This window comes from Sphaeramia orbicularis, chromosome 7 (genome assembly GCF_902148855.1).
Source record: "Sphaeramia orbicularis chromosome 7, fSphaOr1.1, whole genome shotgun sequence".
NCBI classification, from domain to species: domain Eukaryota; kingdom Metazoa; phylum Chordata; class Actinopteri; order Kurtiformes; family Apogonidae; genus Sphaeramia; species Sphaeramia orbicularis.
Window position 1 is genome coordinate 23,530,118 of NC_043963.1, and position 26,868 is coordinate 23,556,985.

Sequence of the window (26,868 nt, forward strand, 5' to 3'; positions counted from 1 at the left end):
TTTCACTTTTCCCATGTTCTGCATCCTATGGTAATGGAGGAAGTTGGTTATGTCCCATGTTTACCACTGCAGCAAACTCACAACACATTAATGAACTTTAGTATTAAAAAAGAGAGAGCTGGATAAAAAAATCACAGCACTGTAAGCGAATTAAATGTCATCATTCTTTTTTGTTTTTGTTTATTTTTAGACATGACATGTGCCATGCTCTGAGCTATGGCTGTAATTTAGTGGTGCATGGTAAATTAATGTGCACTTGTCCACAATTAAGCATGTGCTCTAAGGGCACTCGAACAGAGCACTTTGCATACACTGTTTAATAGCACTATCTGTGTTAGTGACCCATATCAGCGCACTTGCTCATGACCATCTGAGTTTAGAGGCCTGCAGCTAAGCCTTCAATTGCCTTTCAGTGAATTGGACCCATTGAAAACAGTCACAGCACTTCACACTGCCTCAGCCTCTCAGACGTATTATGCCTGCAATAAAAGATTATTAAAAACACCCACCCGACCACATTTAAAGATGCTCCACAAAAAAAAAAACACGTCATCATGATACAAGAAAAACAGTCTTAGAATAGCTGCTTATCCCTAAAAGCAAACAAAGGCGCGTGTATCTAATCTTTCTTTTAACCCCGTCTCTACCGAGGCCCCCTCCCACTTCACACACTTCAAACTCTGAGCAAACACAAACCAGTATTATGTCTAAAACCTATAACATCCATGAGATTACAATGTCATTGTTATTTTAATGATTCTTATTTCCCCTCCCCCAGACACCGTCTCATCCTAATTTTCAGGTGTGCACACATTCACTCTCTTGCTCTGGTATAAGCTCAAACATGTATATATACAGACCCATAATTAAAGCTTGTGCACACATAGAAAGAAGTGCAAAAAACACATATACAACACAGACGTATATGAATAATTCTTTTTCCCCCCTCAAACTGTGTTTCCACCTACACATCTAACAGCCTCCACTTACTTTTCCTATTAAATTGGAGATTGAATCTCAAGGCATGATCTTCTCAGGCATTCCCACTACCAGTATATATGTGGTGTATGCCTCATGGCTGTCTGTCATCCTGTGAGCAGCGTTCTATTAGACAACATTTCCATAAATCTAAATTGTAAAGGGCCTCTGCGTGAGGAGAGGGAATCCTCAGTGGGTGAAGAAAACAAACAGAGCAGGATGTCACTGGAGGCCACAGGATCAGATAGCTCACCTCAGTCACATAAAGATTGGAATGGAATTGAGCTCTTTGATTGACACTACCGACGTTTTATCAATCGGAGGGCCTAACTACCTGAAGCAGACTGCAAATGCTGTCACTTTGAAAGTGGTACAATGAACGATGTATGTGGTGGAATTCAATTGTAGAACATGAAAGCAACATACCTGCTGTGTGGTATGTTTCAGCGGTTGGTAAATCTGAAAATGAATCATGTCTGTATGAATTATTAAGGAGAGGAGATACACAAAAAAAATGGTATAAAACACCTATAAAATATAAATGTACTGCAATTTTAATGAATGTTTATGTATAGCTGAGATTATGTTGAGAGATATTACACTGTCGCAGCAAGAAACTTTCAAGTCAGTAGTCACTTTTCCATTGACCCTCAAATTGTGCAAATATAACTTGTGCATAAAAATTTACCTGATGGAAAAACGACAATTTCACCAAAAGTCTCATTTTTCGATTAAAAGTTTTTGCGCTGGCAAGGGGTGGTTTTTTGGGCGTAGAGCAAACGGTATGTCACGTAAAACTGCAATGGAAAGACCTTTTTTTGCAGCTAGAGTCAGATGAATAAAAAAATCAAATGTTGACAGATGTTACAAGTGAAGAAGAAGAAGAAACATGTTGCAGTATGTGTGGACACACCAGGAAACCCAATCATTTTTTAAATTTAGTACGAGATAGAGGGGTAATATATAATAATAATGAATATATCTGTAAATCAACACTATATTTACCTTTGTCGCCATGTTTATGGAATGACTTCTCCCGTCATCTCGCGATAATAAATAAACAAATCATCACATTTGTGATTTAATGGAAAAACCGGCATTGCGCACTTCTGTTTTTTCGACATTTAGTAAATATCTGTAAAGTTTTGCGCAGATGTCCAATGGAAAAGCGACTTGTGATGATGTTGCATTGTGATGTTAAACTACAAAGTGATGTGAATAATTTCTACCGTCATACGTATATATACTGAGAGCTGAGTTAAGAATAAAAAAAATAATAAATACAATAATTCATCTGGCCTACTATGAAGATAAATTACAGCCAGTTTAGCAATGCCACTAAATAACTAAACTCCACAAATACTGTTGAGAATGCATTCACTTATTTTTAAGGACAGTCTGTGTTCTTTTTGGCCAAATCTTATGGCACATTTAAGAGTTGTTGAAGCAGACAAATGGACTTGGCAAACTGAAGAACTTGGCTGGTACACCAGGTAGCAGGTGCAAAGGACAGCCAGAGGGGCCTTGGTCTGAGTGAGCAGGCAAGTGTGTGTCCTGTGTGGAGTGGACTGGAATGAATGCCTCAGTCTTTTTTTCTTCTAGTTTTGCTGCATTATTACATAAACTCTAGGTTATTAATGGACTGCACAGTCCATGTAATGAATGAGGACTGAGGAGGGAAGCCAAAAAGATACAGATGACATTTAATACAAACAGATTCAGGCCAAAGCATGACTCGTGTGCGCATGAGAGCATGTAGGTTATTATTATTATAGTGTTTCTACTGTATCTATGCATGGTTTGTGATGATGTATTTGCTTTCTTTATCAACAGACTCCCCATGCAGAAGTGTTATCTGTCTGCAGCTTGACTCTGCTAAACAAAACCTGGACTTTGACCTGTGGTGTACGGTAGCCCAGTCGAAACGAGTCAACAATAGGCTGAACCTTCTGTCAAATAATCATGCCAAATCTGCAGTTAAGCAGCTGAAATGAGTCAGATTAAGCATTTGTTCCAGTGCATGGATGGTGAGTGAAACACTGAGTTACAGTAGGAAGACAAATGAAAATGATGGCATGAAAAAAATGTCTTCCATTTCAATAGCTACAAATATCCTTATGCATTCACACACTCCCCCACCACCGGCTTCATCGTTTGTCTCATTGGTATCACAGTGGTGCTGGAGCATGGCTCTCTGGCCGAAGCAACTGCAGCTGAAGAGATTGGTAACTAACAGAGAGCAGGAAAGAGAGGGAAGAGAAGAAGGGGAGGGCGGGCAATAAAACACTGCAAGAGAGGAACTGAGATAAGGGGGCAGAAACAGTGAATGATGGCCTCTGAGAGTGAGTGAGAAGGACAAAACAAAATTATGCTCCCCAGTTTGACAGTGTGAAAGAGAGATAGAGAGATGAATGAAAGACAGGAGATCATGGCAGACAAAAGAAGGAGAGAAAGGAAAGAAGACGAAGAAGCTATACAGTCATTATTCCAGCTGGGTAACAAGCCGTTACAGCCACAGCAGCAGCCACAACTCCAGAAGCTGGCACAGTGTATCCACTATTATCTGGAGCAAATTTACACAGCCAGGTTGGCACACTCAGGAAGGAGGAGGGTGGTCAAAGAGCAGGGGAAATAAGGAGAAGCAGAGACATGGACGGAAAAGGAGGTGAACAACAATCCAAACAGCACTATTATTTTGGGCTAAATGTATATTATATCCACTCATTACATGATCAGACCTGTTATTTCACACAGCAGGCAACAGCCAAAATCCGGAGTGGTTATGTAACAGTTTCTAGGGGGAGGAAAATATGATGGGAATCCTGTCACTCAAAGTAATCCCTTCATTTTCTCCTGCTACTGTTTCATCTAAGGAGTGTATGATATAGCCTGGTCTATCTCTGTAATCACATGCTGGCTGAGAGGATGAGGCTGCTCCGGGTTGGCTTACACCCAGGCACTGGAAAAGCTACAGAAAATACACTATTCTACAGTGCTCTTCCATTAAAACATTGCAGAAGATTACGATGAGATGCTTCATGGCTTAGAGGGGATGGGCTAGACAGGTGAAGAAATATATGGTGTGCTGTTATCGAGTATGGTGGCCACAGCTGTGATGTAACTGTGAAAAGTGAGATTGGGAATTATGATGTAATACAGACATGTAACCATGAAATGCTTGCTGGGCCAGCTGTAGCTCTGGCCATGCTAAATCAATTATCTGTCAATGCAATTAACGAGAGTGTAGAGTATGTGTGATCCCCTCTGTGGCCTGGAAGGAAGTAGCGGGTAGAATGCATGGTACGGCCTGGTGTCAGACAGAAAAGTGACCCACCCCCAATAAATCACCAAATTTGTAAAAAAAAATTAAAAAAAATAAAAAAAATAAAAGAAAGAAGTTATTTAAGGTATATATGAACACAAAACATGTTATGAAAGCACAAAAACGTACTAACAATCCTGCAATCATACAAATTTCAAAATTCTATAGCATGGAAAAGTGACCTAGGTCATAATACATTTCATAATAAAACATAAAAATAGGCAAAGGGTCCAAATTCTATATCTGCATCTGCTAAACAGGATCTTTGTGTATTTACTCAATATAGAATAAGGCTTTTATGAGGTGTTTCCACATCTTCAGACTTCATATTTTGTTTATCAGTCCTTTATCTTTTCTGTCCAAACTGTGATCTCCGTTTCCCTCTGTTTATACAGATGTTTATACAATGTTTACAAATCCAAAAATAGAGATTTGGCCAGAGTTTTTAGAAACCTTCATTTTCAATCCTGTGTGTCCATAGATGAGGCACAAACGCAAAGAAAAATCTCAAAAAACCTCAGCTATGTGTAAACGTACTCTAAATGACTCATAACTTTGCTTAACACCTTCTATCAGAGGTGTTATCTCAGCCATGCATTAACACACTTTGAAGATTCATTCTCACATTATATTTGAGAATCTGTAGTTAACACCTGTTATTTACTCATTGACTACTTACTTATTGATTTGTCGTCTATCAAAAAGTGATGATGAGTGGATGCTGAAGAAAAACCTTCACTGATGCCTTCTTGATTACGTAAAAAGACTTTACTACAAAAAGACCAGCATCAGATCAGGTACCATGGAACACCTGGTGAGCACAGCCAAATAATGTCCCCCGATCTATCATGTCCCTCTCTTATTTAGGTTGGTGTTTGTTTTCATGATATGTCCTGCTAAAAGAATACATTCAAGTTCACTTCAAATTAATAATTCTTCCCAATGTAAACAAACTCTAAACCACAGACCCCTTTAGCTCACAATATCCCAAATGTCATTGAACTCACTCAGGTCGTTGACCCAGGTTTTCTAAGGTAGCCTATTTCAGATCACATAAGGTAGTTCAGATACTTCATATTCTCCCCTTCGAGGCTACGAAGAGTCTTCAAAAAAAGGAAAGAACATCACAATAATGTTTGCAATCACATCAAGAATGATAAATCCTCCTATACGTGCTTAATGCAGCATAACCTTTGCAATCACAAATTTGTGGAGTGTGAGAGCGAAAAACCAAGAGCAACCACCTAATGTAGTCCAAACCAATTTAAAAAGAACAGGAGGATTCTGTAAAGTGTTAGGGGTTAACATAAGCAAACACATATGGGAATCTCAAAAATAAAAATAAAAACAGCTTCCATATTTCGGCTGGTTGACCCATCGAATCTTCCTTTGGATGAAACTTCCCCTGCCTAAAATTACTCTCCCTCAATACAAAAAAACAAAATAACAATTGAGGTTCCCAGTGTATTTACCTCATAGTAGAAGATATCATCGTTAGGATAATCAAAACAGAGAAACCCCATACCTTTCATTAGTCAGTCTAAACATCACACTAACTTAAATATTACTCATAAATTAAAGAGATCAAAAACTAGAACAAAGTATAACATTGTGTAGAATTCGGCACTTCAGATACTTCACATCCAAATCTCATAATCTTAACTGCAATCTGTTTTCACCCATTCAATGTTACATAGTTTTTGTTACAAGTAGTACTAAATAAATATATACTAGTAAAATAAATACATAAAACCTTTTTTTTTTTTCACTATTTTTTTTTCATAATTTAGGGTAGATTTCATGTCTATGATGTCCAGTAACTCTAAAATAAACACAGATTTACTTCAGTGGATATATGAATGAATTAATTTAGTAGTTTCTGGTGAAAATTTAAAATTATACACATATATTTAAGCTTATTATGATATAGAAATGTATGAGAATATTTTTATTAACATGCAGCACAAATTCATATAAGGGGTGAAAAATATTTTGGGGTGGGTCAGTTTTCAATACTAGAAAAGTGCCTCTGGGTCACAATCCTATATAGAAAAGTGACCCCGGGGGTCATATTTCCATGGGGTCAGAATTCTGTATGACACCTGTCAAGAGCACACACCCATACTTCTGCATGAGTGTTTAAGGTAAGGTAAGTTAAGTTAAGGTAAGGTAAGGTAAGGTAAGGTAAGGTAAGGTAAGGTAAGGTAAGGTAAGATAAGATAAGATAAGATAAGATAAGATAAGATAAGATAAGATAAGATAAGATAAGATAAGATAAGATAAGATAAGATAAGATAAGATAAGATAAGATAAGATAAGATAAGATAAGATAAGATATACTTTATTGTCCCCGTAGGGAAATTTGTCTTGGACTCTGTTCAGCTGCAGTTCACAGGTGGACAGAATAAGAAGAGCCAACAGAATAAAAATGGAAAGTTACCAGATACATAGATTTGCACATAATATATACATGTATACATATTCATAAATAGGTTATTGCACAGATGTGTATTGCACATACAGGTATGATATTATTGCATCATGTAACTTATTACTCTGACAGATGCTACTGATTGTTTAGTGGTCTGATGGATGTTGGGATGATTGAGTTTTTGAAGCAGTTCAGCCTGGTTCTGGGGACCCTGAATCTCCTGCTGGAAGGTAGGAGCTGAAACTCATGGTGTAGGATGTGGGTCGGGTCGGACACTATTTTCTGTGCCTGTCTGGTGATGGACCGCTCACAGAGCACCTGGAGGAAAGGATGGTTCCTAACCCCCACAATCTTCATGGCAGTCCACACCAGACCAGCAATAGTACATCTTTATACATAGTACATAGTATAGTACATCTTTCACTCTCCTGTTAAAGCAGGAGACACTCAATTGTTCATGTCAACTGTCATATGATTGACTGCCAGTGTCTACAGCTGTGGTTAGTGTGTGTATGTGTGCACAGTTACTGTGTCAGCACACATGTGGCTCATTTAATTCCCCATCCAGACAGGACAGCAGACAGTTTCTTTGGGACTCTCTCCTCTGGGTTAATGATGTTTACAGCTAGCCATGGCTGCACGGACATTTTGACAAACACAGCGAAACTGCATAAACAGTCTCTTGGCTGGCAGATGTGCACAGTAAGGTTCTTACTATCACATCAGATGCTTGAAAATACAACTGCAACAAAACTGTGACTCTCCTGTCTCTTTTAGTCCTAGTTGCTGAAATATCACACTGACTCTTGCGCTGGTCATACTTGACTCACAGTCGCCGTCTGCTCAGGGTCAGCGGTAGCTCCAGACATACACACTTGGCGGTCTTATCTCATACTCATGACTGTGATTTATTGCAATAGAAGCAGTTGTGAGGAGTTAAACCAACTAACCCCAATGACCCACTGTTCTCTGGCCCAGACTAAGTGCAAAAGTATAAACATCATTCATTGATATCACACTGTCTGTTCTCTGTCCTTTTACAAAAACTAACTAATAGTGTAAGGGAATTACAGAATTATGTAAATAAACAGAATAAAAATAATAATGTGATTGTACTTTATTACAGTTATGGAAAAATGTCATTAAATTAACATTAAAGCTAAATAGCCCCTATGAACAGTTGCTGCACAATTCTGTGATTTATGTGAAACCTGAGACTGGAACATCAAAAAGACTTAGAACTAGTCAAACACATAATGAATTGCCGAGTAACGTCTGCAGTTCTGTAGAGAACACACAGGGAATTTCAGTTCATATAGTGGCTGCATTGTTATGTAAATCTTTACAGGAAGACACTTTGAAAGAAAACCTTAAATTGTGTTCAAGAACCGCTATGACCCACAGAGGCGGCTGTCTTAACTACACACTTCTCTGTCTGAGTATTATTAAGGCCTATTCTGAGGACATTTAAGATGAAACACACATAACGGATACATCATCACATAGTTCCAAAGCATTCAACCTCTCTTACACTTTTCTTTTTCTACTCCAGCTTTGTAGAGGCCCCCCTAATTTCATCAGAGGTGATAAAACACCACAAAATGAAGTCTGCGGCTAGTTACTTAGCCCAATCTCCCTTTGGATGAGAGGCAATAACAGCATGTGGTGAGGAAATTGGGTGCTTACTCACACAGAAGGATACATGCCTTGCAAGCAGAATCTGTTTTCTGTGAAGGCTCTGTTCATAACACAAAACACAGCAGAACAATGGTACAGAACTCTCTGTGTACAGCAGACTTTATAGCTACTCTAACAGCCCATGGGGTGTTGAGATGGGGCCATGTGTAACATAAGTACAAGTCTAGAGTTTATGTTCATCAATAAAGTATGGGGCAGTACCAGGTTAAACTGTGATTGTTTAAAATAGGAAAAGGTGGATTTAGGTCAAGCTATTCTACAAAAGTTTTTGGCCTAGGAGCAATAGGGAAGCACAGACATTAGTTCAAAGAGAAGCTTACACTAAATTTGTATGCAGGTCCAACTAAGAATTCCAATGAATGTGAATAATAAAACAGTAGTGAGCACTGCAGAAACCATTCAGCCGTTGTGCATTCTAAGTGTATAAAAATCCCCCTGATCGTCCTCTGGAGTGCAGCAGGCTACTACAGGTCATGCCAGGACAGAATAAGATAGGACCTGCCGGCTGACTGACGGAGAGAACTGCTGGATCAGTGCTGAAGTGCACATGCATGCCTTCCGGCCTGTTTCGTGTGAATGGTGTACAGGATGGAGAGCTGGCTGGGAATCGGTGGAAAATCAGCAGTGACTGGTTTCCTGTGACCCAGTGTCGTGAGAGTCACGGAGTCAAGCATATCACTACAGCCAGCATGTTTTTATTCCCTTTATCAACATTCAACTTTGAAGTGACTAGAGATTGTTGTGAACTCAACCAAGTGGATTGTGTGTTTAATTTCATGGTACCATTGTACCACTAGGGATGGGAATTGAGAACTGGTTCTTTTTGAGAACCGGTTCTGAGTAGCTCAATTCCTTGGAATCATTTGCCTGCTTAACGATTCTGCTTATCGATTCTGCCTTTGTTGCGCATGTGTGATGACGTCACACGCACGCTGCATTGTTTTGGTCAGAATGTAGCCAACATGGTGTTGAGGCAGAAACGGTCCAAAACGATGACACCGGGGCCACTTGTAACACTGTCAAAGCTTCCACTTCTTCAAAAGGGTGTAATCCCTCCAATATGCTCAAACATTTGTCCACACAGTATGTGACTCATTTACAGGAATGTCACGTATTTGATACACTCCTTAGCAACGCTTATGAATCTAGTGGCAGAGCAAACATCAGGCTGTCCTCTGGGCCCGGTCCTGGTGCGAGTAAAACGTCCTGCCCCTGAAATAAAAGTTTCCGAAGGCAGGGGAAAGGAAATGAGGTGCACAACAACAGGAGACATAGAGGAATTACAAAAATGTCTTAAGTTTCACTTTCACTGTATGGTGTGTGTGCCCCCCCCCCGCCCCGAACTGGGCCCGGCGTCAGCTGTTATTATTTGTGCATACTGTATATGTTATATGTTCTGTGCAGAGATGGAAATATAAAAGACAGTTAATACAAACACACCCATTTGTACTCTTTTATTCCCTCACCCAATAAGAATCGATAAGAGAATCGATAAGGAATCAGATCGATAAGCAAAATCGATAATGGAATCGTTAAATTCTTATCGATTCTCCTCCCTATGTACCACTACATTACAATACTGTACAAGTACAAAAGAATTTGACAGGGACGATACAAATGGCCTATATTTTTTTATAGAAAGCAGAAACTCAGCAAAAAAACAAGGGAAGTTGGCAGCAGTACAGCAGTGACATATAGCATGTACATTGGTGTATAGGTCCACAACATGCACACAATACCATGAGGCACATTCATTACACATATGACACTGCTCCCCACCTGCTTACAGGAGACTGGATGAGGAGGTTGTATGGAGAAATGTCATAGTGACCTAGAAGGCCTCTAATGAAAAATAGTGTGTTGGCAGAGTAAGAGCAATGTATGGTATAATTCACTATAGTGGTGAAGGTTGAGTATTGTTCTGTATAATGCGCAAGCGGTGGAGGCAGAGTTTGCTTGAACATTATCATCCACCACTCTGATGAAGTACAGGCAGCAGCAAAGAAACTAAAGGGGAAGAGGTCCAGCACTCATTATGTTCAAAGTCATAGGAACAAGAGGGAAAAAGAGAAATGGCCCTATGGACTCCACAAGATTATATTACAAAACCTGGCTTTCTGAAAAGCCTTGGGCATCATACACTATTACTTGTCTATAGTCGGCTTCGGTTGATCCTACCCTTCCTCACATCCTTTTTTGTCTTCTGGTCATTACACCTGCAATAACTTTGAACTTGCCCCCTTTTCTTTGGTGAAGTAGGGAAAGACAAGCAGCCTGAAATAAAACAGAGGTGACTGAGGCAACCGCAGTGAGACACATACGTAGGATGCTTATACAGTTCAACATTTCAGACTGTCAGAGCTGCTCTGAGACTGTCAGAGCTGTATGAAGAGCTCCTGCAGCCCTTCTACTACATCAGGGAACCTGGGAATAAGTGCTCTATGCTTATTTTCACAGGCCAGAGGTTGTTGAGGCTGTCCCCTGCAAAAACAGTAGATGGAACACGAAGATAGTCAGGCCATCCATATTCTTCAGACAGACACTGGAGAGCATCTTTTATATGTGGCCACTGAGCCTCATACAACTGTCCATCAGTATTCTTCTTGTAGTACATCTTGATAAAACCACCCAGTGGAAAGGCTTGGATCTGTGGAAAGCATGTCATTGATATAATCACACACACTTACAAGCGCATAATATGTCTTGAGGGGAGAAACATTGGCATTCAGAGCAGGAAATGTGTAAAACCAGCTCTGGTATGAAATGCACTGTATTCTTACACAGCTCATCATGTAAAACGTCGGACAAGAGGAGTACATGTATACAGGACTTAAGTTTAATAGCTCTCCAGTGGAGTGCCCTGCATTGCCTTAGCCACCAGATCACAATTACAAGCCTCTCTCTCCCTGTGAAGCTGAATGCCGCAGTTGCTTTCTGAGTATTAACTTTGATCAAAGACTAATCTCTGCTAGTAAGATGATTAAAATTAGCATCTGTTTCATTGTTAAGGAAGTGAGGCAGGCTGGGACCAGATCCCACCAAGCAAAAGAGAGAGCGAGAAAGACAAAAAGACAGACAGCCAAAAACAGAGAGGCAAGAAAAAGAGCAATAAAGAGAGAAGGAAACAGCAATATCAAGAGAAAATAGAGCAATAAAGAACATGAGCAGACAGAGCAATAATAGCTGAAAAAAAAAAAAAATCAAAGAAAAAAAAAATCGCAATCCCATACTTTTTCAGTATGACCAACGCCAAGACCGGGCAATCTGAATTCCTCTGTGGTGGCTTTTACCTCGCATTAACTTTTTCTTTAGACCGCACACATAGATGATGAAGCTAAGAGAAGGACGCTGTGGTTTGACTGCTTTAAAAGCGATCATACTGGGCTACGGGTTTAGTGAAGCAGTAAAATGAGGCTTCAGAAAGCTAGCCAGCCTCTCTCAATCCAATTGAGAGATGTAACTGAAACCTCTCAATGATAAGTATGCTGTGGCAGAGGATATGATGAAAATGATGCCCACATCAGAGTCAGCACAAACACAGCAGTGGCCAGCCGGAGTATTTCCTTCTATCACCACATTCGGTCATTTCTAGAGTGGGGGTGGAGGGGGCAAAGCGTGGGGTGGAAGTCACTCTTCAAGCCAAACAAAACAACCCTGCTGCTGCTGTGCCCCAGAAACTGAATCAGCAGTAGGCAAAACATATAATCATATCCCAGCAAAAAAACAGCAATAATAGAGAAGAGAAAAACGATAAAAATCGACTATTTGCTACCCTCGAGAAAATGTAACGAAGGGGAAAAAAAGACCCATTCAGCATTTCATCAGTAACATAAATAGGAGCAGCTGTGGCAGACTAACATGCTGAAGTGGGCTAATTAGGACACATGGTGGTTGGTTCGCTGCTGTTTCAGTCTGGCTGGGACCATCTTGGAGTCAATGAGATAGTTTTCCCATTAGTCTGGAGTATTTCACCTCAATACACACCTATATCATCTACAAACTGAGGCAAAGTTAGTCAGTCAGCTATTCCCCAAGCGCTCCTGCTTTCTTTAACTAACCTGGTGCAAATGCTGAGACTCAGTTACACCTGAGCCTGGCAAACAACGGCCTTGACTTCTTCGAAAACATTTCTGCCTTCCTGTTCCCTCCCTCCCCTCCAGTTTCCTTTTCTCTTCCTGTCTGACTCAGTGTCAGAAGTAGCAGGCCCAGACCACCCTGTTTTTGTGTTATGTTCCAGTGGCTGAACATGGTACATTTCAGTACACTTCAGCCCTCAAAGTACTGCTGAGAGTAACCCTTAGTTTAATCAATGTTAAGGTCAATGTGCAGTCTGTAATATTTACAAGAAATCCCTGTTGATCTTTTTTTTTTAACAGATGCTTATGTACTTGTACTTCTGGGTATGTATTTTTATAATCTGATTGAGAAATCTGTTGCATGTCATCATCTTAATGAGATCAGTTATCAATGATACTATCCTCTTAAGTCTCTTTATTCTAAATTGCAGAGAAAGCTTGGGGGTTTGACCTTTAAATGTTGCTTAGTGTTACACTTAAATTAAGTCATATATCTATTCTACTAATGCACTTTAGATAGTGAAGTTACTCTGCTGCTAATTTCCCTACATTTAAAGACAGTTGGCAATAAAGGACTTTTATGGCCAAATGTCACAAGTAGTTCATAATATTATGCTGGAAACACTTTCTTTTGTAGCTCTGGTCCAGCTCAAACTAAATGAGGATTAGGACAAAACTATGTAACAGTGACTCATGCTGTAGAATGAATCTGCCAGTCATTCTCTAGACTGCTTTATTTGCTTTGCTTTCTTTTTCTGAGGAACTGCAGTAGAAGGTAGTGCACAAAGAGAGGTGGGGACTGTTTACCTTGACAAACAGCTACTGTACATGTCAAGTCCTTCAGACGGCCAGACAGGCTGCATTTCAGCCATTCAATCTACTAATTCTTTGTACAACACAAGCCACAAATACTGTAGTCTTGGCAAAATAAACAAAGGCAAGGTGTCCTTTATGGGGCTTGTCAATGTCTGCATACAAGGAATCCCTGAAGGATTTACATAGTGGTATGAAAAAGCATCTGTGCATGTACACAAGAATGTGCTTTGCTTAAGGTGAATGTGCTGACATTTCCCAACATCTAAGCCACATGCCAACCCCTCTGGCATCCCCCACCCAGCTCACTCTCACGGTTTCTCACTCTTCCACCCTATCAAATAAACAACAGAGAACAGAGACAGGAAGCAGAAGGGAGGAGTGTGGACGTAAAGGCGATACAGCGCTGTTCTGTCAACTACTGGAATTGAAAAAACAAAGAAATAACCGTACCTCAACTTCTACAAAAAAAGACAGACATCCAGAATTACAGTTGTTTGAGAAAGAAAATTATTACTTTAGAACCATAGGCTCTGCGAAAGAAAAATGTTTATACTGTATATTCAACACTGTGTTCACAAAAAATGCCCGAAACATTGTGCATGTTTGTAATAAAATGCAAATTCACTTCACCTATTCACCCCTGTCAGAATGAACATGTTCCCTGGAAAGTGTGGAGGTGGTCTTGCGGCAATAGAAGCAATGAGGCTTATGCAAAGTACTTAACAGTAAACATTGTACCTACAAGATCGGAGATGGCTTCTGCAAAAAAAAAAAAAAAAAAAAAAAAAAAAAAAATCGACTTAATTCCTAACTTTCCTGCTGTTGTCTCTGAGAAAGTCAGGAAATAGAAGTGTATCTGGTAGAATTGTAAATGTGCCAGCAGTAACATGTCAAATATCCTGTGAATACACCTTCTGCACAGATGAGCTGTCTGATCTCTGAGTAGCTCCCTTAGTGTAAATCCTTAACTGTTGCAGATTAAGACAAGAAAGGATGCTCATTTATTGCCTTCAAGTTCAAACCTGCCCAGTCGTCTGCCTTTCTCTCTCTCTCTCCGAGCTCATTTTACTAGCTCTGTCTCAGCTAGGGAGGCAAATGCTTCAGCACAGTCATATTTAATCAACATCTTCACGGACAACACAGAGACTTCAAGTCCTCTGCAGCATCAGGCTCGGCTGTCACACTCAGAATAATTGTCTTGGATGCACTGATTCATTCTCCCTAAACACTATGGGAAAGACAGTGTCTCTGACCTACATTGTAACTGATGTGTGAAGATGTAGTGATTTTTGATTATGTGTTTTGTGCAGTGTAATATCACATCATGTCACTTAATCTATGTAAATGATTTCCTTTGCATCTAATACAGGTTACACAGACTACACTCCTGTCAGGTTTCACATTTCATTGGTTATGACAGAGGCAGAGTAATGTGTCTGTCTAGGCGAGCTCCCGCTGTTCCACTGAGTACATGCAGTGTTTCCCTTTGATAGCAAAGGGCACTCGGAAGTAAGAGTAGTGAAACAACAACATCTCACTTCCCCTATGATAGAGTCATCATGATAATGTTTGGCTGGTCGGAACAAACAGCAGTCATTCAGCAAGCACACTGTTATTGTAACTGAATTTATTTTGTACAGCATGTTTCACAATGGCTCTTAGTTGATATTATTTGATAAGAGTAGCTCCTTAAAATGCAATGAGAGCACAACAGGATTTATTATTCTTCAGTATCCCACACATTTCACAAAGCCTTGTGCTTATGCTCTACAAAACTACAATCTTAGAGGTCAGGCTGAGGTCAATATAAACAACAAAAGCAATTACATTCATAAAGTGTTATTAACAGTTTTTGCCCTCAGCATGTTTAGAAGTCTACTACACACTTAGCTCAGACTTTGTGTGGGCTTTATGACAAGCTGCCTCCTTTTTTAAGTACCTTTCATCCCTTTTTCTCCCACTGGCCTTAGTATGTGGATCAGAGTCATGTATTCATGCATAAACATAACTGTTACCCTTGGGGAGAATTCATTTCCCTTGGCCCGGACACTATAAATCACCTTGAGCCAAAGAAAAGAGTCTGGAGTCGCAAGACTGGCGGCAGTAGCTTCAATCCAAACTTTTTAATGATACATTCAAGATCTTTCCTTCCATCTACCTTCACAACACGACCAAAAAGATCCAGTCGGAATGTTTTTAAGTCACATCTGTGGTTTTTGTGAGAAGCAGCCGTCTCATTCACTGTAATTGTTTGCCTTTACACTTCTATCAACATTGCAAGGAAATGAGACACCACAGTGGTCCACATTCTACTGTACGTTTTGAAGTTGCGGGTGTTTCAAGATCTTTCATCATCAATTTAGCAGAATCTACTGTGGTCTACAATAGTGGAAGAAGTTCAAGAGGATGCGTGTGTGTGTGTGTGTGTGTGTGTGTGTGTGTGTATGTATATGTGTGTGTGTGTGTGTGTGTGTGTGTGTGTGTGTGTGAGTGAGTGAGACAGAGAGAGGGGGGACAAGATAGAAGAGGAAGGGGGGGGGACTGCTCCAGACAGGCTTTTCTGTTTGCTATCTCACTCAGGAATGAATTTGGAGGGCCTTATTTCCCCTTTTTCTTTTCTTCTCTTGTCTGCTGAATCCTGTGGATGTTTTAAAGCTCCTGCATAACACTCAGAAGCGCTATCCACCAAGATAAGGCTATGGCTGGCTGCAAAATAGTAACAAAACAGCACCGGTACAGGTACTTACATGTCACTGAGCCTTGCGGGAATCTCAGTGGTGTGTGTTTGGTTCACAAGAACAAAATTCATTACATTAATTGTGCTTTTCCACCACATGGTACCAGCTCAACCCTACTCAGCTCAAACACTGTGGTTATTATTTCCCTTTTATTGCTTTTGTAAAGGTTCCAAGTGAGCACAGGGGACTACACACAGGGGTGAAGTGAAAATGCTGACTACTGATTGGTTGGAAGGACTCATCACTATCACTGTGCGGGCTGGGAATAAACAAACCTGCCATCTTCACAAACCCAAGTTCCTAAACTCTATGCACTATGGCCTACTTTAGATTCATTTATATTATATTCATTTGTTACTACACCACTGATTATATAGCTGCTTGCCATGATCATATGAAGAGTTGAAGATGTTGCAATGAAGACAAAGTTTTGTGTCATGGCAGTTTCATGCAGTGATGCTCTAATGCAGTGGTTCCCAACTTTTTTTGGCTCGTGACCCCATTTTAACATCACAAATTTGTGGCGACCCCAGAACTGAGACATTTTCTTTGCTAAAATTAATTTGTTTTTGATCATGTAATAGTTTGCTATACTATGTTGCAAATAAAAATTTATTTTAGATGACATTTAGGCTATATAATGTATACTATTATGGATGGAGGCAGAAAAGCCAGGTGTAGATTACTGCACAAAGTGAGAATTTTATTTTCCTTGGTCAGGATATGTACAGTCACTCTAGCTTGTATTGACAAGGCTGCAAATTAATACTGAACAAACAATAACTCAAACTATGAATTACGAAACCACAGTGAACATTTGAAAGATAAACAGTACCACAGTGCTTCAGTTTCAGCTTCAGAGTTTGTCATGTCTTTTATGTATTGTGATTGTCTCTCTCAACTCACCATATGTTTTATATTAGTAAGTTTTTCTTAATTTGTATCAATTACTAGAAATTTTGGGTGACCCCATTTGAATTCCAGGTGACCCTAAGTGGGGTCCCGACCCCAAGGTTGAAAAACACTGCTCTAATGACAGGGACTATACATATATATATATAAAGTGGAAAATCACATACGTGGTACTAAGATATGAGGTTGAGCTGAGTCAAGTTGAGTCGAGTAAATGGTGTAAAAGTGTTAATAAATAGCTCGACATGCTCCAACGCTAATACATAAAGTTCAGTGAATAAACACTATTAACCAGCTAATTATGGTTATCGGCAAATATTACAGTATGAGTCAATCTTGTACAGTATGAGTCAGTCTTGTAAGAAAATTACACACTGCTTTGAAGAGTGTTAATGGACACTATAGGGCCTTTTGAAGTGAAAAGTCTCCCTGGTTGTCGGTCAGTGTACATAGCGGAGGGACAAAGCTGCTTTTGGCTGGGCTCCTCCATGGCACATGAGCAGACTAGACAAGCAACGTCTGCACCCTTTTCTTCAGTAACCATGGTGACGATGGCAGGCAGGGGCATCCTCATCACCAGGGGGCAGTGTGGGCAGCACAGCATGGCATTGCCCTAACTGCCTACCCCAGTGGCTCGTCTTCCAAATACACACAGGCACCGCACATCCACACAAAAGACACATGTGCCACGCAGTCAAACAAAAATGAATTAAAATGGACACAAACACACGCAGCCAAGCACAAATTACACACACACACTGTCATCTGCTCCTGACAGCTGCCCCTTGGCGTCGAACACAACCCCCCCTCCCACTCTCCCTCTCTCTCCCACTCCCTTTTGTTGCTCACTTATTGTCAAATTTCCACCATACAAAAACGCACATCCTCCCGTGACACCAGCTAATTGATTATTGATGGTGCCGAGCTAAACTGACTTATATTCAAATTGCAGAGAAAAGACAAAATAGTAGAGACAATGCATTCAGTGGCTCTAATAAATGAAGAAAGTCAAGGCATTTGTATGTAAAGCTCTTTCTTTCCCTCTCTTTTTGTTGCTGTTGCTGCTTTGATAAGGTGCTCCGGCTGCACTGGACAGCTTTGGGAGCAGTTTGAGAATGAGAACTAAAGTGACTGAGGGAAAACAATGTAGGTAGCATTCTGGAAACAAGTTACCAGAAAAGAAATGTTTGAAAAAAATATCATAACAGGCCTAATGGCTTGCTGGGGTGACAATCTGACTTACAACCAGTGTGAAGATCACTGACAAACAAACAGCTAGACTTGTTATTCTACAGGTTTCTGTGCCAGGATTGCTGCCCTTATCTCTGGCATCACGTAATTTTGTTACACGTGGTAAAATATAGGATGGCTTGTGACAGCAGAGATCAGATAAAGAGTGAGAGTGCCTGGGCAAGGGAATGTGGAGATGGTGCTGAATGCCTAAACAGCCTGTTGTGTGAGGGAGAGAGACTGATGATTGTGGCAGGCAGATTGAGGCACTAAAGAATGGCAGAGGCAAGGGATCCTGTCCCATGGAAATGTGTCATGAAGGCAGTTCCATTAACATCTTAATAAAGGCTTCCCAGGCCCTGGAGAGCCCTCGTGAGCAGACTGCCTTCTCCACTCACACAGGGGCCTAAAGCCGCTCTTGCAGCATGTCAACGAGAGAACATTTAAGTTCTGCCAGTATTGCATTGTGTGGGTGTTAGGCTTCCCAAAGGAGTAGACTAAATTCCTACCCACAAACATGCTCCACTAAATTCCTTTATTCCCCTTTCCCTCTACTTTCATTTACTGTCCATTTCTCCATCTGTTGGATTTAGCGGTCCTACAAAAGGCTTTGTTTCACCAAGCTGGCAAGCTTTTGGGATAGCAGAGTGCACACTGGGGTTCATTGCTAACTTGCTGCCATCAATAGAGAGAGCAGGATCTGGACTGGCCACGGCTGCGCCTGGCAGAGGAACGACTGTTAACCGTTCCTCATCGGCCCTCTTATGAGACTGGCTGGAGCCTGTCTGCAAGCAGTGGATGCACAGACACAGCCTTCCTCCTCTGAAGGACAAGCAGCATCCTGACAAAGATGGGAAAATAAACTTTTCCAGCATAACCTATCCCAGCACGGCAAAGGGAATCACTTCACTAAAAGATGTGGCTGTTGTCTTTAAAGCACTCAAAAGTGTTAAAACAGTCTCTGTGTATATACTGAAAAATGAAATGCAAAAGAGTGGCATTGATTTTTTCACTCTGTGCTATGTGTTACTCATACTGCGCAAGCTGCTACTTAACAATGTAGTGGCCTGTAGTCATCAATTTAAAATGGTTTCAACGATTCAATAAGTCACTGAAGGCTACGTGCACAACTACTCAAGATGATGAAAACAGCTACAGCAGCATGACTAGACCATTAAATGTAGCCCTGTGGTGTTTTCTAGCATCTGCTGTTCTTTGGGAATTATCAAAGAATGATGCAGTATCTTATTTATGGTATCTTATTTAACAGTATCAATATGTTTAGAACATCAAGAGCAAATCTTTACATGAGGATGTGCATCACTAGACTCAAAATTAATCTTTAACTTAATGCAGAAATGTCTTTATCCCTCAAAAACTAAAATATATATCCATCACTCAAGACCCAAAGGCATACACTGCTCTATTAATGAAAATAATAGTCTGACTACTAACTTGTGCAACTTTGAATCTCTCCAATGTTAGTAATTTCCACATTTTATCTCTGACTTGCCTTAGAATCAGCGACTGCAACAAAGTTAAGAACAACAAACAGAAATATTCCACTTAAAATTGTCACTCCATACACAACTGAATATATGCAGAATGATTATTTGTTGTGCATCAGATAGAGAGATATCCTAAACTTTATATCGTTTACAGTCATTAACTAGAGGAAAGCCACAGAGGATGTACATGGCAGAGCCAGCAGTGCAGTTGAAGAGAGAGAAGCTGGTGTGATCTGCTTTTCACTGAAGCCAGACCCTTCTCAGACTAAATGTTCTCCCTGGCTACACTCCACTTGATCAATGTCACCAACAATCCAGATCTCCCTTATGTCAATCCTCACACATACACACTCACCAGAAATGCTGATTCCAGACACACTGGAACAAACATGCACATAACAAGGCTGAGTGAGTGGAGCGTGTGCGGGTCAAGGAGATTGAGATCTCTGTTGTGACAGCTGGACAGTTGAGAGGTTCAGATAAACAGCTCACAGTGAAGGAAGATGGGAGGGCAATTGCATTAAAACAAACACTCACTATTTGTATACTCTTGCAGATAGTAAAGAGAGGACCTATATCTGTGGGAGACTGAGTCAGTGAACTCACAAAAGCACCATTATCTCCGTGCGTTCACGTGTTTGCATGTGTGTGAGTGCATGTGTGGAAGAAAAAGACAGTTGGGATGTGGGGGGGGTATGTGTGTTGAGATGGGGGGGGGTAACAGAATACACAGCCGCTGAGCGCATTTGCAGTATTCACTCATTAAGAAATAGGTCAAGGATTCTGCCTGCATGCGTAACGACTTGTCAAAATCTCTCAAGCTAAACTGTGGTGAGTCTGGCTGCCTTCAGGGGGGAATCCAAAGAGGAGCAAGCAGTGTGCTGTAAGAACGCTGGTGGTGACACAGCAGACAAAGAGAAACAGTAACAACTCATTTAGTCGCAAATCATCCATTTAAAAAAAAATTGGTAGTGATGTCATCGTAGTTGCCGATCATGTCTCATGAGTGGACGCAACCGGATGAAGGCAGCGTGGTCCGGTAATTAACGCAGCTCGTTTTTTAAGCCTCTGGATTCTTCATCAACAGAGGACGCTCTTGAGCCATGTGCATCGTTCAACAGAGTTTGTCGCAAATACTAATGGATGCTTATAGAGGCAGTGGTAGCTGTGGTGGCCAGTACTGCGCTCTGCATTATGATACTGGCAATTGTTTATTGAGTTGGACAGTTACTTTTAGGAACATAACAATTCAAAAGGGAAAGTCATTGATCACTGACATAGGTATTAAAAAGGTGCCATCCATCTTGTATTTGACCAATTTAAAACTTAGATCTGAACAACAATATCCAAATTACTCCAACAGTCAAAATATAAAATACAAAACACCTCACTGACCACACACCTTAAGCATAAATCTAATCCAAATATTGCACCCCCCTACAGAGAGGTGAAGTGGAGAGGCAAAGGCAGAGCAACATCAACTGTTACTCTGCAAGACGCAATATAAGTTTGCCCGTTCGGAGCAATTTCTCCCCAGCTTGGTGAGGTTAACCTTATCGATTGAACGCATGTGTGATGTTGTGGTTGTCGAAAGGCGTTCTTGGATAGACTACCTTCAAAGGCATCACTTGAAAGTGATTCACTGAGCAGAATTCTTAATATCTCTGCTCCATTATTTTTTTTAAAAAAAGAGAACCAGCCAAATGTGATTGGCTTTCAGAATCAATTGTTACTGTCATCAGCAGCTTTGAAAACATTTTGAACAGCAATTATCTTGTATAATCTTGTCTTCAAAGAATCGTTAGCAGTGATAGAACTTGCATTATTAAAGGTTACTCTGAAGCTTAGAAATCATTCTATACATTCCAAAGCTAAAGATTTGTGTAAGGGTGATCTTATAACAGCTCTGATTAAGTGACTGGTCAGAGGGGCTGATTGCTTAGTTGTAGCATCACACCATCAGTGAATGCTTTTTTCATTAGATTGGAGTTAATTAGGTGAAAATAATCAGCATGTGATAATCAAACTGATGCTGAGTGCTGGTTTGTTCTTCAAAAGGCTGCAATTTCCACCCTGGTGGCTGCTTTGAGGTCAAACTGCTGTTTCACTTTGAGATGGATATTAAAATAATGATGTGAGCGGGTCACGCTTCAGATGCACAAAACCGTGATTTCACCAAGAAGGAACGGGTTTTGATTGCACAGGCAGAGGGATTAATATGCTACCCGTCACCCATGGCAGATGTAAGTTATTTTCATGCAAATGTAAGGCAATTTTCTACTTAAGACAACATTTATTTTCTTTAGACTCATTGTCATGGGTGCTTGCCGGAGCACTGGCAGTCTGACAGAGAATGAAGATTTGTAGGTGCATCTGCTCAATTGGACAGATGAGGTCTTGAAATCCTAAATTGATGCCATTTGGTAACAATATATCACATAGCTGTTTTAGTTGCTGTGTTTGTGGTTTAGAGAGGACATCCTACGAGGAAACGTGTAGCATTTAAATGGAAATAGTGATCTTTAACATAAAAATGAAGACATTTAAAAAGTCTTACAATCACTTGCTTCATTCTCATGGTTCACTTGTTGCAGTGACACGCAGGTCTATCTAGGTCTGCAAGTACCACCAGTACACTAAAAATTTACCATGTGTCTTCTGTATTCCACAAGCATATGTTCTGTATTCCAACAGCACAGCATGCAGAAGACTGAGCCTGTATATGATTTGTATAATCAAGGTCAATTCACTCAAATCACTAAATCAAGTCCTTAAACAAGTAAAATATAAAAATAACTCAAGTAACTATATTAAATGCAGTCCAAATAACTTGAAACAGACCCATTAGGACTGCAGATGAGTAGAAACCTAATCTCTGTAATACTAGTATTTTAGGATGCAGCCAGATTGTAATGAATGAGGATACATCATCAAATATCCAGTGGACTTTCTGGTCACACCTCATCATTCATTTTCTGAGTATGAGCTGTGTCACATCTACAGCAGAATATGGAATTAAAAAAAAAAAAAAAAAGGCTGGTACCTTATCAGAGCCTGCAGCCTAAAATGAAAAATGTGTCTGTTCAGTTGTCTCTCCGCAGTGTCTAAAAAAAAAAAAAAAAATGCGCCTTAACGGAGCATTGAGCCTGGGTTTGTCCTAAGAATGCATGACACTTATGTGGAACCTGAACATAACCCATAATGCACATCCTGTAAAAACAGATTAGGTCTAAATAAATAAGTGCTGATCGCCACTCACCTCTTCATTTACACTGGATCTCCCGGTTATCCTATTCTCTCCAGTGCGGTCTTCTTGGGCTTTAACTGATGCGCTCCGACTAACATCCACAGTGAAAATGTTTCCAAAGGCTCTATATTTGGTTGGATCTCCACCTAAATATATCTATTTTTTTTGTACATTCACTACTTCATTTAATTCCTAGAATATTCCTGCCTGTAAAACCTGTTAAGCGGCGGCGGCGGTGTCGTCATTCATTCATATAAATCGTCATTACCGCGAGTAATTTTGCCAAATGCAGTGCGTAAACTTCGCAGCGGAGCCTTTAACATCTGAACTGACCTGCTAATGTTACTTTACTAAACCGCGTCAATGAAATGGCACATTCCATCAGTTAAAGATTCAGCGTCCTTCCGAGGCTGCTGAGGTGTACACACGCAAGGCAACGGACGAACCAGGCTGGTCCGACGGTTTAATTTCGTAGCGTCGGCTCAGACCCGCAGCGTGGCTTTCTCACAGGGACTCTGCCGGACTGACATAGATTAGCGGCTCCATCAGTGTACAGTAGTGTGTGTGCGTGGATGTGTGTGTGGATGTGTGTGTGTGTGTGTGTGTGTGTGGATGTGTGTGCGTGTATGTGTACGCTGCCACTGGCACACTGCGCGTCTAAACCCAGCCCCCTCACACTCCGTCTCATTATGGTGTTAACTGTTTCCGCTCAAAGAAAAACATTAACAAACAGGAGGAAAAACAGCAGGAAAAAAAACTGATATGTTTCATTCCATCAATTTTCACTTTGAGTAGATTCAATTACAATAATCCATAAATTATGTCTATTTTCCACCAAACACAACTATTAGACTACTATAGGGTATATCTGCAGTGCACCATCCCCGCATCCCAAAAATACTTCTGTTGCCAAATATTTCCAAAAATAGCCCAACACAGTCATTAGTCTTTTTTTAAGATATAACTTCAGAAAGTTGCCAAAAGAAAGATAGGGTCCTGATTCTGTTCACCATTAGCCTATAGTTCATGCCTTTTGGAAATCCTTATAATAAGAAGAATGTAATAAATAAATAAATAAATAAATAAAAAATCATGAAACATCCATAAAGATATACAGAAGTCATATTTATGAAAATAATTTTCTTACCCTTCAGAGTTTTGTCTGCGCAGCGCACACTGAGGCAGCAGCATCCTGCTCCTCGTCCAGGTCTGTTTCTGTTAGAATACTGCCATCTATAGGTGAAAACTGGAACAGCTGTGGCTCCGATACGGCTCTCTCTCGCTCTCTCTCTCTCTCTCTCTCTCTCTCTGTGTGTGTGTGTGTGTGTGTGTGTGTCTCTGTCTGTCTGTCTGCCTGCCTGTCTCTCTCTCTATGTGTGTCTCTGTGTCTCTCTCTCTATGTCTCTGTCTCTCTCTCTCTCTCTCTGTGTTTGTGTTTCTATCGCTCTGTGTGTGTGTGTGTGTGTGTCTCTCTCTCTCTCTCTCTCTCTCTGTGTCTGTCTCTCTCTCTGTTTTTCTGTGTGTGTGTGTGTGTGTGTCTCTCTCTCTCTCTCTGTCTCTCTCTCTCTTTTCTGTGTCTCTGTCTGTCTCTCTCTCTGTTTCTGTCTCTCTCTTTCTGTTTGTCTGTGTCTGTGTCTCTCTCTCTCTCTGTGTCTGTCTCTCTCTCTCTCTCTCTCTCTCTCTCTCTCTCTCTCTGTGTCTGTGTCTCTCCCTCTCTCTGTGTCTCTCTCTCTCTCATCTCCCCACCTCCCCCAGCCCCCAGATATTTCTCTATTTCATTTCTTTTCTCTCTAGTTTTCTATACTTTTTGATTTGGTCTCTATCTTCCTCCGTTTGGGTCAGTGATTTCCACCAGTCACTTGAGAAACTGAACAGAAATGAAATGTTCCAAACTTTATGGTCATTCTAACAAGAAAAAAAACAACAAAAAACATGATGTAAAAAATCTTGACATTTTTGCTCCAAAATTTCACTTTATCTCTAGTGACTGATTGAAATCCAGCAATAAATCCTATATTTCTTTGTGCTGTTATTTTCAATTTATGATTGCTTTTCTGTCCGGCCAACCTAATTGATTAACATTCACTTCTGTAAAAAATAAATGAAAAATATTCCATTTTATGTTCATAAATTATCTACTTTGATCACTGATCACAATATTGACTACATGTCTACCTCTGGCAGTCTTGACTTGACTGAGACATCATCTGAATCCAGTTTGTCCAAAAAAAAGTTATATATATTCTGACTGACATTGAAACGGTTATACAACACCCAAAACTAACCTCTTCTTACAACGGTGTCCTTAGTGGGTTATGACAAAAAAAAAAAAAAAAAAAAAAAAAAGTAGGCTATCCACATTCTCTGATGCATCAATAATGCAGAGTGGGGAAAAGGGAGCCAGAGTCTGCCATCAAAAGTATTGCAAAACTGCCAGGAGGAGGAAGATGTGGAACAACCAATGTAAGTACACTAAAAGCACGGCGCCCACTTAAAGACAGGGTCAATAGCTGGAGGGTGTCCATATTGGAATTCCAGCGCACTACCTCTCAAATGGATCTTAGTCAACCCTGGGCGGCAGGGGTAATCAAATACAGACTTTTTCAATCCATTACTCACAGGCCTGTTTGGAACAAGCAGTGATTTGTTTGATTGGGATATAACTCAATTCATATTGAAAGGAGAGCACAAAACTGTCTGGAAGAGCTTTTGTGCAGTGAAAAATGATAGATAAACGCATTTTGCAAGGTGAGGCTCGGGTATTACATACAGTATGATTCTATAAGTCATGTTTCACTCCAGAATACATATCGACTTAAAGTTGGTTGCGGATAGAAGTTGGAAAGAAAAACTGTTGTCGCCTTGAAAAAGATATTGTAATCATTATTCATAGTTTATGATATTTGTTGGTTTTTGATTGAAATTTATGATTGCTTAAATTATTACATTAATTTATAAAGACTTTGAACTTCCCTAAATTGAATCTCCAGTCAACATGAAAAATGTCAAGTGACAGGCCATTCAACAGGAAAATATGCATATTTCCCTGCCTGTGGATCATCCTGAGCTCTGTGTCTTTGCTCTTTCAAGCACCTTAATTCAGTGCAAAGACGCGGTGGATGCTTATCGAAGTACTCATAACTCACAGATGCACCTCATGTCACTGGCTTTCATTAAACCCCTGGGTGTCTGCCATAATAGAGGGCTGTGTCAAGATGGTCATGCTCACAGTGATAGAAACTCAGCCACTTGTAGTACTGTTCATACTGGATCTGAAATCAAAGCACACATCATTGGTCATTAGAGTGCTATCAGACAGGCCAGCCACCGGTCACTTTATTTTTATATCACCATTTGGGATCTGGCCTGGTAAACAGAAAGCGTGCAAATGTGTAAAGATGTGAGGATTCAAAGCCCACAGTGGGTGAAGAGGTTAATTGCTGGAATTATGAATGTGTGATGTGCTGTACCTACTGCTTATCTGTGGATGTATAGGGCGGCGCCGTGCATGCAAAGAAGGAGAGAGACACTGTGAGACATGTGTGACAGGACATAGAGAAGGGTAATTCGTGGCAAAGCGGAAAGCTTATTTGTTAGGAGATCAGTTCGGTGAGCAAATCAAACAGTGGTCAGGTGGAGGGGTGGGCACAGAGCTGGAGATGAAGATCCCTACAGTAATATGGAGAGATGGCAGGCTGCAGGGCCGCCGCTTGACCGTTTGCTGATCAAAGTGCTTGCACGCAGCAATTTCATACTAAGTTGGAACATTTCAAAGGGCCTCTTGTGATGCCTTTAATTCTTTCTCCCTCTAGCCATGTTTGAAGATATCACGAGGGAATGTGGCAACCTGCCGACTTCACTGAAACTCCAATCCTTCTCTTCTCTGACCCGTGTAAGCAATGAGGCTGACTG

General features: G+C 40.5%; 1 protein-coding gene across 2 annotated transcripts in view; it reads right to left on the reverse strand.

Moving 5' to 3' along the window:
• Positions 1-24,139, reverse strand: part of plxna2 (plexin A2) — a 197,954-nt gene extending 173,815 nt beyond the window's left edge. Inside the window, exon 1 of one of the 2 annotated variants that reach the window (XM_030138608.1) lies at positions 24,104-24,139. The gene's annotated coding sequence lies outside the window, so the exon portion shown is untranslated. Of the gene's footprint in view, positions 1-22,968; positions 23,488-24,103 lie in introns of those variants that run through there. The other variant, XM_030138607.1, reaches the window with a different exon arrangement.
• Positions 24,140-26,868: the final 2,729 nt, after the last annotated feature.